This window comes from Halichoerus grypus, chromosome 5, assembly GCF_964656455.1.
Source record: "Halichoerus grypus chromosome 5, mHalGry1.hap1.1, whole genome shotgun sequence".
Taxonomy (NCBI): domain Eukaryota; kingdom Metazoa; phylum Chordata; class Mammalia; order Carnivora; family Phocidae; genus Halichoerus; species Halichoerus grypus.
The window spans coordinates 152064749-152077222 of NC_135716.1; the positions used below are offsets into that span (position 1 = coordinate 152064749).

At 38.5% G+C, this 12474-nt stretch overlaps 1 protein-coding gene and 1 pseudogene across 4 annotated transcripts in view; one reads left to right on the forward strand and one right to left on the reverse strand.

Moving 5' to 3' along the window:
- MAST2 (microtubule associated serine/threonine kinase 2) overlaps nucleotides 1-12474 on the reverse strand; it is a 220883-nt gene that overhangs the window by 94285 nt on the left and 114124 nt on the right. The window lies entirely within an intron of this gene.
- LOC144381688 (ubiquitin-conjugating enzyme E2 variant 1 pseudogene) lies at nucleotides 5415-5843 on the forward strand (annotated as a pseudogene).

A 12474-nucleotide genomic window follows, 5' to 3' on the forward strand; every position in this document is an offset into this window, starting at 1 on the left:
ATATTGTTATAATTATTCTATTTTAAAATTATTCATTGTTGTTAATTTCTTACTGTGCCTAATTTATAAATTAAACTCTATCATAGGTATGTATGTATAGGAAAAAACATAGCATATATAGGGCTTGGTACGATCCACAGTTTCAGGCATCCACTGGGTCCTCTGCAAATAAGAGGGGACTACTGTAGACATTATCTCACACCACTAGTGGAAATACAAAATGATATAACCACTATGTTGGGAAACTGGACAATAGCTAATAAAACTACATACGCATTTATTCTTTGACTCAGCATCCCCAATTCTAGGAATTTATCCTGAAGGTACACCATGAAAATTAACTCTTCTATGCTAGATAACTCTATCATTGAAAATTATTTGTGGCTTTGACTCTTCCACAAGTGCGCTAGTTCCTCAAAAGAAGGACTGTCTAACTCCAAACCTCCTATCTACCAAGACAAGGAAGGGATTGACCCTCTAAGGCAATCAGGATTGGCATTGGTTCCTCCTCTGGTAGCATCCAGGGGCATGAAAGAGAAGCTGCTGCAAGAGCCCCTCCTAAAAAAAAACCACGAACAAATAACATTTATCTTTGCGGTTGCCTGGGCTGCTGGGTTCTTGATATCTGGATCAGTTCTCACCTCTTGGAGCACCTGCATAACAAGGGTCTACATAAAAGGTACCCCAGGATGACTACTAGGAGCCAAAAGAGGAAGCCAAGGTTTTCCTCAGCTCAGCAATCAGTTAGCAGCTACTTAAACAGCAAGCTCCAAAGGCCTTGCACAAAAATCTTCTGTTGCACTACTGTGAGTATACAATCTTCACTACAAAGCAGTAGTCACCAAGTTTGAAATAAGACCAAGGAACTGGTGAAATTTGAGGCATCAGTTTGAAGAGCCAGGAAAGAGTCTAGCTAAATTGACTCAAGAGTAAGGGTAACAAATAGATAATGAGGGGGAAATTCCTTTTCTGTAGGCACTGTAGCTAATAGATGGAAAGGGAATGGGAGTATCACTTTTGCAAATTTCTAATAAAATAATGGTGATAATTACCAATGGCCAATGCTATCAAAACATGGGAGAGATCTGACATTACCTGCCTCCTGACAACTGTACAGTGCACCAGCTATTAAGTGTTCTTCCCCAGGCCCCCAAATCAAACCAGAATCAGATCAAGCTACTAGTTTACGGGAAATAACAGAGGTCATAAAAACATGTTAAACAACCTCTCAGGGATGCAGTGAGCAAAATCCAGTATATAGGAAAAGTCTAGAGGACAAACTCAGTTTCTTCAACAAATGAAATGCAAAATGAAAAAGAAAAATGGTGGAAAAACTTAGATTAAAAGAAACTTAGAAGCAGAGTGACCAGACATCCCAATTTGTCCATGACAATCAGGTTTTTTACCTGTTGTCCCAGTATAATTGTTAATAGAATCTCCTTTCATTATCAAGTTTCCCAGTTTAGGTAATAAATGGTAAGATCACCCTACTTAAGAGACATATTAATCAAATGAACTGTGTTTGGCATAGTTTGGATATTGATTTAAAAAAAAAAAGAAAAACAGGAGTGCCTGGGTGGCTCAGTCAGTTAAGCAGCTTTGGCTCAGGTCATGATCTCAGGGTCCTGGGATTGAGCCCCATGTCGGGCTCTCTGCTCAGAAGGGAGTCTGCTTCTCCCTGTCACCCTCCCTCTGTGCTTTCTCTCTCTCTCAAATAAATAAAATCTTTTAAAATTTTTAAAAATAAATAAAAAATAAACAAATAAAACAGGGGTGTCTGGGTGGTACAGTTGGTTAAGCGTCTGACTCCTGGTTTCGGCTGGGGTCCTGATCTCGGGGTAGTGAGATCAACCCTATATGGGCTCTGTGCTCAGTGTGGCATCTGCTTGGAGTTTCTCTTTCCCTCACCCTCTGCCCCTCCCTCCTGCTCTCTCTCTCTCTCTCTAAAACAAGTAAGTCTTTAAAAATAACCAAAAAGCAAAGAATACTGACTGGAAATTTGATGATACTGGTAAATTCTTTTTTTTTTTTTTAAAGATTTTATTTATTCATTCATGAGAGAAAGAGAGAGAGAGAGAGAGGCAGAGGGAGAAGCAGTCTCCCAAGGAGCAGGAAGCCCGATGTGGGACTCGATCCCAGGACCCTGAGATCATGACCTGAGCCGAAGGCAGACGCTTAACCATCTGAGCCACCCAGGCGCCCATGATACTGGTAAATTCTTATTAATTGTTTTAGGTGTTATAACGGTAATATGCTTATGTTTTTAAAGAGCCCTTACCTGTAGAGATACAAACTGAAATATTTACAGGTAAAATGACACAGTCTGGGATTTGCTTTAAAATAATCGGGTTGGGGGACTAGGTAGAGATGCAGAGGAGATAATATACTGACCACAAGTTGATAATAAGTAGACACTCAAGATATGAGACTACTCTATTTTGTAACGTTTTTGATATTTTCTATAATACAACATTTTAAAAAGAGAGTTTTTTAGTGAACAAAATTTTCCTACTTCCAGAAACAGAAATATCCTAGAAACCTTCAGCTTCTTACTCTTAATCTAAGAGCAAGCCTTTGGCATCCTGCTAAATAGAACTATATGTTTATTCAGAGTTACCTAAAGCCAGGATCTACGAAAAATTTTCTGCCACACAAAGGATAAGTCACAGCTAGTATTCTTCATTATTTTACCTTTCTACTAAAAAAAAAAAAAAAAAGAAAAAAAGTACTTTCCCTTTCCTAATAGGAGAATCCTATCTCCTGAAGGCACTCTCAAGTTGTTCTTTCCCTTACACAGGAGGACAGGAAAAATGAAACACCTTAAACCTAGTCTGATGAACTTTTCTTACTGCCAAAAAATAGCCCCAAAAGAGTTGTTCTCATTTTAGTCCACACCCTGCTATGCCCCAACAGGCCAATTTTTAGCAGAAATCAGTGAAACTCTATGAGAGGGCAGAAGAGCACCCAGCTGCCACTGCCTTATCTTAGCCAGTAACAAAGTTTCCATGGGCAGCACATAATGATAAGTGATACCTAGAGTTATCCAAGGGAAAACAAGAATATGAGAAAACATATGTAAGCAAAATGAAGTGTGAGGACCAGCAACATATAAGTTTTCCAACAAAGGTGGCAACACAGTAACTGTTACAGCAGCCTGGGTAGAATTCTGAGCAATTTTACCTGTATTGACTCATCTAATCCTTAGAGCAACCCTTGAAGAACCTATTATTGTCCCCATTTTTATGATGTAGAAAACTGAGGCAGAAAGAAGTGAAGTAATTTGCCTTCAACAGGGCCAGGATAAGAACAAGTTCTGGAGACGTTCCTCTTTAGAGTTACTTTGAAAAGCAGTTGTTTAAAAAAAGACAGACAAGAAAAGCAGGTGTTGGTAAAATGAAAATAGTGCTTTCTCTCTGGCAGGAAACAATCTTGACACTACCAAAAAGGGGTTTCAAAGGCTGCCTAGTTTTGGAGGAGGCCCAAAAGAACACCTGTCCTTGGCCATAAAAGTCTACAAAAAGCCTCTGGTACATGTGACACGGGAGTGGTCAGAGGGCTGAATTAGTATCAGTTGCAAACTTCAGTAGTGAACTTCTTGTTTGCTAAAGATGTTTAAGCAAAGGCTGGATAGCTTTTTCCTAGACAATGTATAAAAAGAATTCCTATACAGTAGGGAGTGGGCTAGAGTTAGAACCCTTCCAGTATAACCCTAATAAGGATTTCTTGCTGTAAATCCTCCCAACTACAGGGCTGACAAAGTCTATGGCAATTTAAAACTGAATCAAAATCTAAATCATTCTGTGTTCCAGGAAGTTGCCAACACCAAACTTTTTTCCCCAGGAGGCCTAGCTGGGCCAGTGAATAGCCAAAGACACAACAGCCTTTCTTCTCTGCAGGGACACCGGTTACACCGCAGACCACATCTAGCACCCCTTCAAATCAGGTTATGTCAACAATGCAATAACCATGTCTGAGTGCCAATCAATAGGCTGGAATCATATTCCTGGAAGACGTATAAGTTGACTGAAGGTTACAGGCTAATTAGTTCAACCCAAATCATTATCATATGTATCATGCCTCTTAAGGTTGATCAGACCCTACCAAGACACGTAAGAGCCACCATCAAGCTCGTCTAAAACAGACCCATCTATCCTTTTTCATCAAGGAACAAAGAGAAATGTAGTACAGACTGAGTGGGCATCATTTTAAAGCTGTGCCTTGACTGTTCTTCAAATTATTATGGGCAACAATCTGTAAGGTTCTAAGCACATGACTAAGATGTAGTCAATAAGGAAGGTTAAGATTCTGAGGAGGGCCAGTTCTAACAACCATGCAAAGGGATACTATTTTCTAGTCCTTTAGGGCAAAGCAGCCAAAAGCCTCAATAGCTCTTAGTTTGCTAGGACTACCAGAACTAAGTACCATAGGCTAGGTGGCTGAAACAAAAGACATTTATTTCCTCACAGTTCTGGAGGCTAGAAGGTGTCAGTAGGGTTGGTTTCTTCTGAGACCTCACTACCTGGCTTGTAAATGGCTGTCTCCTCTGTGTCTTTGTCATAAATCCTCTCTTTATAGGGCACCATTCATACCAGGGTCCACCTCAATGACCTCGTTTAACCTGCAAAGACCCTATCTCCAAATACAGTCACATTAAAGGTACTGGGGTTATAACTTCAACATACAAATTTTAAGGAGGACACAATTCAGCCCATATCAATAGTTATACTCCACGGGAATAAAAGACAAATTCAATATGGCCACTGCAAGATGGCAGTGTACAAATCCTAGCTCCCTACATTCAAACCTATAACCCCGAGATCACAAGTCGCATGCTCCACCAATTGAACCAGCCAGGCGTCCCTTGGGTCATCTATTTTTAAATAGAGATCAAATTCACTGCCAGTAGCTCTCAATTTTTAGTTCTTCATATTGTTTACCAGAATCATTTTTCTCTTCTTTCAACTTGTATTTGCTCCATTGCTTAACAGCAATATTCAATAAACACATCTACATGGTAAGGATTTTGTAGAATTTAAGTGCATCATTGTGCTCACTAGGCATTGATGCTCTCCTAGGCTCTGAATATGAATAGAGAGAACAAAACTGAACAGCAATGAGCAGGGGTAAAAGATAAAATCGAATAAAGCCTAAAAGAAGAAAAAAGGTAAAAAGGCAGGGGCCTGGAAGTGACAATAGACTGTAAAATACCAACTCCTACCCCCAGTATAGGGAAATTTAGTAAAGAATGTCATGAGCATGTCTTTTTGGGAAGAGAAAACCTGGGGCTGCAAAATAATATAGATTAAGAATATACTATATTAGATTAATGAAGTGTCTTAGATGGAGAAGCAGAACAATATAGTTGTTAAGAATATGATCTCGGGGGGCCAGCCTTCAAGCAACAGTGACACAAGATGGCAGCCACCACGGGCTCAATTTATGAAAACCTAATATACAGTCCTAAAATAGAATGTGGACCTAAACACCCAGAACCACCCCCCTTTGTAAGATTTGTAACAAAAATTAATATGAATGTTAATAGTTAATAGTTCTAATGGAATGGTGGACCCAAGAGCCGTATCAGTGCTAGCAAAATGGCAGAATTCATATAGCATCAAAGTTGTCCTGCAAGACATACTGCATGAAGCATGGGTGTTATACGCAAACAATGAATCATGGAACACTACCTCAAAAACTAATGATGTAATGTATGGTGACTAACATAACACAATAAAATAAAATTAAAAAAAAAAGTTGTCCTGCAAGAGCTCCGGCACCTAATGATGTCTAAAGAAAACATGAAACTCCCTCAGCCGCCCAAAGGACAGTGTTACAGCAATTAATCAAAAAAAGAAACCACAAGCCCTCCCTCCTCCCCCCCTTTTGATTTAAGCAGTTATTTCCCACAGGAGTACATTTTCTAGATACGTCTTGTAGACCTCAAAGTACTGGAAAGGAAGCTCCCATTCAAAGGCAATTTATCTTAAGATACTGTAAATGATATTAATTTATTGTCCATTTGAAATATACAAGCTGTGCTATTAAAATATATATATATATATATATAATCTCAGGGCACCTGGGTGGCTCAGTGGGTTAAGCATCTGCCTTTGGATCAGGTCATGATCCTGGGATCAAGCCCCGCATCGAGCTCCCTGCTCAGTGGGAAGTCTGCTTCTCCCTCTTCCCCTCCCCACAGCTCTCGTGCTCTCTCTCTCTCAAATAAATGAAATCTTAAAAAAAAAAAAAGAATATGATCTCTGAAGCCGAACTGCCTAGGTTTTACTCCCAACTCTGCCACTTACCAGCTGTTTTTTGTTTTTTTTAAAGATTTTATTTATATATTTGACAGAGAGAGACACAGCGAGAGAGGGAACACAAGCAGGGGGAGTGGGAGAGGGAGAAGCAGGCTTCCCGCGGAGCAGGGAGCCCTATGTGGGGCTCGATCCCAGGACCCTGGGATCATGACCTGAGCCGAAGGCAGACGTTGAACACCTGAGCCACCCAGGTGCCCCTACCAGCTGTTTTATCTTGAGTAATTTATTTAACCTCTCTGTGCCTTGGTCTTCTCATCTGCAAAATGAGCATAATAATAATCCCTGCCTCATAGAATTGGTGTGAGGACTGAATGACCTCAAATTTTTAAATGCTTAGAATGCTACCTGGGACCTATGAAGTCCTTAGAGTTTGTTAGTTAATTAACTAAATACAAAATAGCACATGTTCCATCAGAAACATTAGAGCAGAGGGTTTAAGACAACAGATATTGTAATAAGATTCTGTGGGGCTGAATGCCAGTTTCTATTACTTATTAACAATTTCCTTAACCTCTCTGTACCACAGTGCCTTCATCTATAAATAGATTGACTTGGATGATCCACTTCATCAATAAAATGGACTTGTATTACCATCCTATCAGGGTATTCTGAGGATTAGAAAAATGCTTAGCACACAGTAAATGCTTGGCAAATTTTACCTATTCTTATTCTTCTGTTGTTTCATTTCTCAACCTTTCTTGACTAAGCATGATAAAACAATTAAAGAGTCTGTCCTGCTTCTACTAGGTTTATCTAACATGTGAATCAGTCTACCAATAATCTCATGAAGCAGTCTTCACTTCTGATCATGGAAGCATGAGTTCAAAATATTAGGAAAGATTGGATTTCTGCTTCCTGCCATGATGGGGAAACAGAGACCAGATTCCTCCTTGTGCCTCAAAAAGTAAAAACAAAACAAAATGCTACATGTGAAACAATAGCTCTTAGACATTTTACAGAAGGGAAACATACAAAGTAAGCCCTAAAATTGCTCCAAAGTAAGTCCTAAGATTGCCCCAGCTTACTACCTAGAGAACATTTCTAGGAAGCAACACAGGGAGTACCCAAAGAGCCGAGCTATCTACCCAAGTTGAAGAGTCAAAACTGAGAAGCTGGGGAGGTTAAGGGGGCTAAAATTTGAAAGGCAGAGTACTAGAAAGGAGAGAGCTACACAGAGAGAGCTCAGCAAGGGGGTTCCTCTTGAATTTTCAGTTGAGTAATGTGGGTAAGAAAACTATCCAAGAAAATGAGTAGGCAGTACACTTCCCAGAGCTCACACAGGGCCAGGAATAGATCATGTTCCCACCAGCATGAGTGGGGAAAAAAAACTCATAATGCATAGACGTCGAGTAGAGTACTCAGAAGCACTGCCTCAGAATTAAGGAAAAATTAGCCCCAAATGCTGCTCTAGGCCCACCCAACAAAGCCAAAAAGTAATCCTTGAAAGAATCAAACTATTTCTGAATAATATAACTGCATCCCAGAATAAAATTCAAGAATGTTTAAAGAAATACAAACATATGCAGCAAACAACAAGGTAAAATCATCTTGCTGTATCACTGAACTGGTACTTGGCATGGGACGGATACAAAAGAAGAATGGAATGAAACACTAACACAGTTACCAGACATGGGAACAAGCCTAGGAAAAAACATAACAAAATATAAGAAGTTTTCAAGCCCTAAGTGGCAAGACCACAGATGTGAAGAGATAGTACTTCAAGTCATGTGCCAAGAAGGGGGAACACTTTAGGTCGTGGGTGCTACCCAACTTACAATTTTACTCAGCATCACACACCAAGTCTAGGACCTCTGGAAAGGTGACGTCAGGAGAAGTCAGCCTCTAACACTGTCCTATGTCAGTCTAACACTGTACTAATATGTCTGTGGAATTTGAGCTCCTATATCAAATAATGTCACTTAAGTTTATATATAATAAGTATTGCTTCTACTCAAATTTCTAGTTTTCCTGGTAATTTTTTTTCCTAACAAAAAGCTTAACAAATACCTATTGATCAAACATACTTTCCTTCTTGAAAAATTCTTTGATTGGTTTCCAAGATACCTCTCTCTCTTGATTCTTCTCATTCCTAAAAAGCCCTACTCCTTTTCAGTCTCTCCTCTGTTAGTTCCTCATCTCCCCAATCTCTTAAAGTCAGATGGCCTCAGGGCTCAATCCTTTGACATTTCTTCCTTCTTTATCAACAGTCATTGGATGATCTCATATATCTAATCATTTGTTGCACTTAAACACTGATAATTCCTTATATATCTTCAGTCCAAATTTCACCTATCTTTAACTGAATGTCTAATCAGTGATCCCTGACAGTTTCCCAGTCTCAGTTCATGGTTTTTACAATTTTCTAGCTGTTCAACCCCCAATTTTCAGTCATCCTTCACTCATATTTTTCTCAAACTCTGCCATGTAATTCATCAACAAATCCTATCAATTCTACCTCCAAAATACATCCTCAAATCTGACCACTTTTTACCACCTGTACCACCATGGGTTCAAACAACCACTGAGTCTTAACCAAGATTATACCAGTAACCTTCTAACTATAGCCAGAGGGATCCTTTTGATTTAAATCAGATCATAATATTCTTCTGCTTCAAACCCTCCAACAGCTTCTCATGTCACTCAGCATAAAAACAAAAATCTTTACAATGGATTTAAAGCTCTATTCCATTTGGCTTCTCACTATGTCTCAGACCTCATTTCCCACTTCTTACCTCTTAACTCATTCCATATAAGCTTCACTGGACTCTGCTGAACAAAGAACACATGAAGCAAACTCTTAGATCAGGTCTTTGGCACTTAACTGTTGCCTCTGTCTGAAACACTCTTCTCCAGATACCTCTATTCTGGCTCTGTGACTTACCTTCAGGTCTTTCCTCATATGTCAGCTTATGAGTGAGGACCCTCCCTGACCATCTTATATAAAATGTCAACCCCTGGGCCTCACATTCCCTACTCTCCTCAACCTACTTTATTTTCTCAATATCACGTATGTCCATCTGTTATATATTTACTCCTTGTCTCCCTCCACTAGAATCTAAGCTCCTCTGAGGGCAGGGACTTTAGTTCTTTCTGTTCACTCTTCTGTTTTCCATGCCTAAAACAGTGTCCAGCACATAGCATGTACTCAAATGGTGACTATATAAAAAGGCAGAAAGAAATGAGGAGAAGAGAGTTATTTTCAGCAATCTGAACAAATCACTTAACCTATTTCAGAATCAAATTTTCCTGTTGTGTAAAATGTGGCATTTGGACTAGTTAACCTTTAGAAAGCTCTAGCATTCTGTCATACTATGCTCCTCCCATGGAGTGGTCACAGGGCTGTCCTACCGTCACAATGGGCACATAACTGTCTACTGATATGCTTTCTTTCTCTTGAATTTTGAATATAGCAGAAATATCTGACATACATTCCCCTTACTCTTCTCTGTGACTTTTATTCTGTTTCTCCCCATTATTAAGGAGAAAGGTTTGGGTTTTAGCTACTAGGCCAAAAGCAATCACCAAGGCCTACATTCACGTCAGAGCAGGTTTCCTTACCTCCACTGCAGCGCGCGGCTGGAACAGGGACTGCCAGGACTGCTATGAGCTTGTGGGTTCAGGAAAAAGACAAGAGGAGAAGTAGCCAGGGCACAATCAGCACTAAATGGGATTTTAGTGAAGTACAGGGCTGGAGCTGATGTGGGTGAAAACATGTGCTGGTTTACTTCAGATCCTCGGCAAAGAGTAGAGATTCTGACAACATACCACGGTAGAAAAAAGCAGGGTCAGGGATAATTTCTCAACCAAAAAGAAACATATTCAAAGTGGGTTAGTTTAGGCAAGAAGCTCAAAAAAAAAAAGTGGTCAAAAATCATGCTCGAATATCATACTTCAGTGCAATGTTGGCACACAGGGACCATTGAGACTAAAATTTAATCCACAGAATTAAAACCAAAAATGTAAGCTTTGGGTATTCAAAGTATTTAGATTTGGCTTCTGGAAAAATCTACTACAACTCACCAATTAGCAAGCAGTAAGTAATATTTTGTGTCAATGACTAAAACTTCCTAGAGAAATGTATATATCCATAAAAGTAAAACATTAATAGTTAGATTATATCTACCATAACACCAACTTATTTAGCTAACTTTTGCCTAATGAAACCTCAAATAACATCATTTAACTCTGTATAATAAATTTTGCTTCTACTTAAATTTTAGTTTTTTAGGTTACTTTTTTCCCCTAAAAACAACCTAACCATCTTGATATGTGTTAAGTCCTAATGAAGACTATTAAGTAAATAACATCATTAGACTGAAAACAGATGGTAAATATGGACTTCTACTTTGTTGATCATTGATTGATATGTCACAGATGATGAAAAATAATTGACAGATGCACAGCATTTAATTTGCTATAGTAGGAACATGGCTTTCTATACAAATACCATATTTAGCCACAATATTTCATTTCAAAGATTTAAAAAAACAAGTATCACATAAGCACCTGCTTAAAAATATTAGTTTCCTGTACTGTTATTACTGTTTATATACGGTTACATTCTACTTGTGTTTAATTATATATATTCAAAGGAAATCTTTACCTTCCTACTAATTATCCCTTTAGCTGGCTTCAGCATATTTCCCAGATGAGTACACAATATGTGGATATAAAAGGATAGAAAGATAGAGGGCAGAAAAGTATTTTAAATTCCAGGTGTGCCCAAATTTCCACAAACTCAACATAATAATAAAAATTACAAGAATTGAAAATATCAACTTTGGCTCTCACTTTCAAAAATAATTTTCACTTTTTCTAAAGAACTATTGCAAAAATCAGCTCTCTAGTATATATAAGCTAGAGCTAATTAGAACATACAATAAGACAGTTCTTACTAACCTAATATTGCTTATACAAAATTTTAGAGTCTCAAATCTTAACATATAAAATGAGCCTTAGCCATTTTGATGAATATATAATTAAGATTATAAATCTATGAGAACCAAATCTCATTCTTTTTTTATTATGTTAATCACCATACATTACATCATTAGTTTTTGATGTAGTGATCCATGATTCATTGTTTGCATATAACACCCAGTGCTCCATGCAGAACGTGCCCTCTTTAATACCCATCACCAGGCTAACCCATCCTCACACCCCCCTCCCCTCTAGAACCCTCAGTTTGTTTTTCAGAGTCCACAGTCTCCATGGTTCGTCTCCCCCTCCGATTTCCCCCCCTTCATTCTTCCCCTCCTGCTATCTTCTTTTTTTTTTAAAACATATAATGTATTATTTGCTTCAGAGGTACAGATCTGTGATTCCAAATCTCATTCTTTTTTTGCTAGTAATTAACTCCTTGGCAAACTGGTTATACAATGAGGCTAGAGTTTAAAAAGGATTGTTTGAAAAAGGAAAAGTGATTTATAAACTACTTACTAGCTCCTCAGGGGGAATTTTCCTAAGCTAAATTCAAAGTCACTAAAACAGACACAATGATTACCGTAGTGTACCAACAACATTTGGAGAGCATGATTTTGACCACTTATGTTCTCTTAAACTACAAACTTAATTTTAAAAATTTACAATTTTGCTAACAAATCCTCTTCACTTTAAATGACACTTTAGTTCATAAAGCTTCTTTTTTATGGTCTTTAACTTTTAGTCTTAGTAGGAGAATAAACACTTTTTTAAACATAGGCCAATCTTTCCAATTATATACTTCAGACAAGTCCAGTCTTCCAAAGTCTGGCCGAATCATTACTTTAATCAATGAGCATCCACTAACACAGAAAGGCAATGACCCAAAGGAAGCCCACTGAAGAAGTGTGTCTATTCAAGTATACCACACTAACTCCAGGTAAGCTCTAACATTCACAGGAAGAAAGTCAAGGGCACGCCCTCCAGCCTGAGTTACACAAAGGCAGTTCAAGACAGATCACTGAAGGGTAATGGATTCTAGGACACTTCTTTCCCTGGTTCCTTACTTTGCTGATCAATGCACTCTGCACTTCTTCATTAAATAAGCCTGAGGAGCTCTTGGAAAAGCTACCCTGATGTGGAAGCCATCTTCCATTCCCCAGCTATGAAATCCTTATCTAAGTATTTTTCTATTTCTATTTTATTTCTCTATTGGCCAACACAGAAATAAAATTCA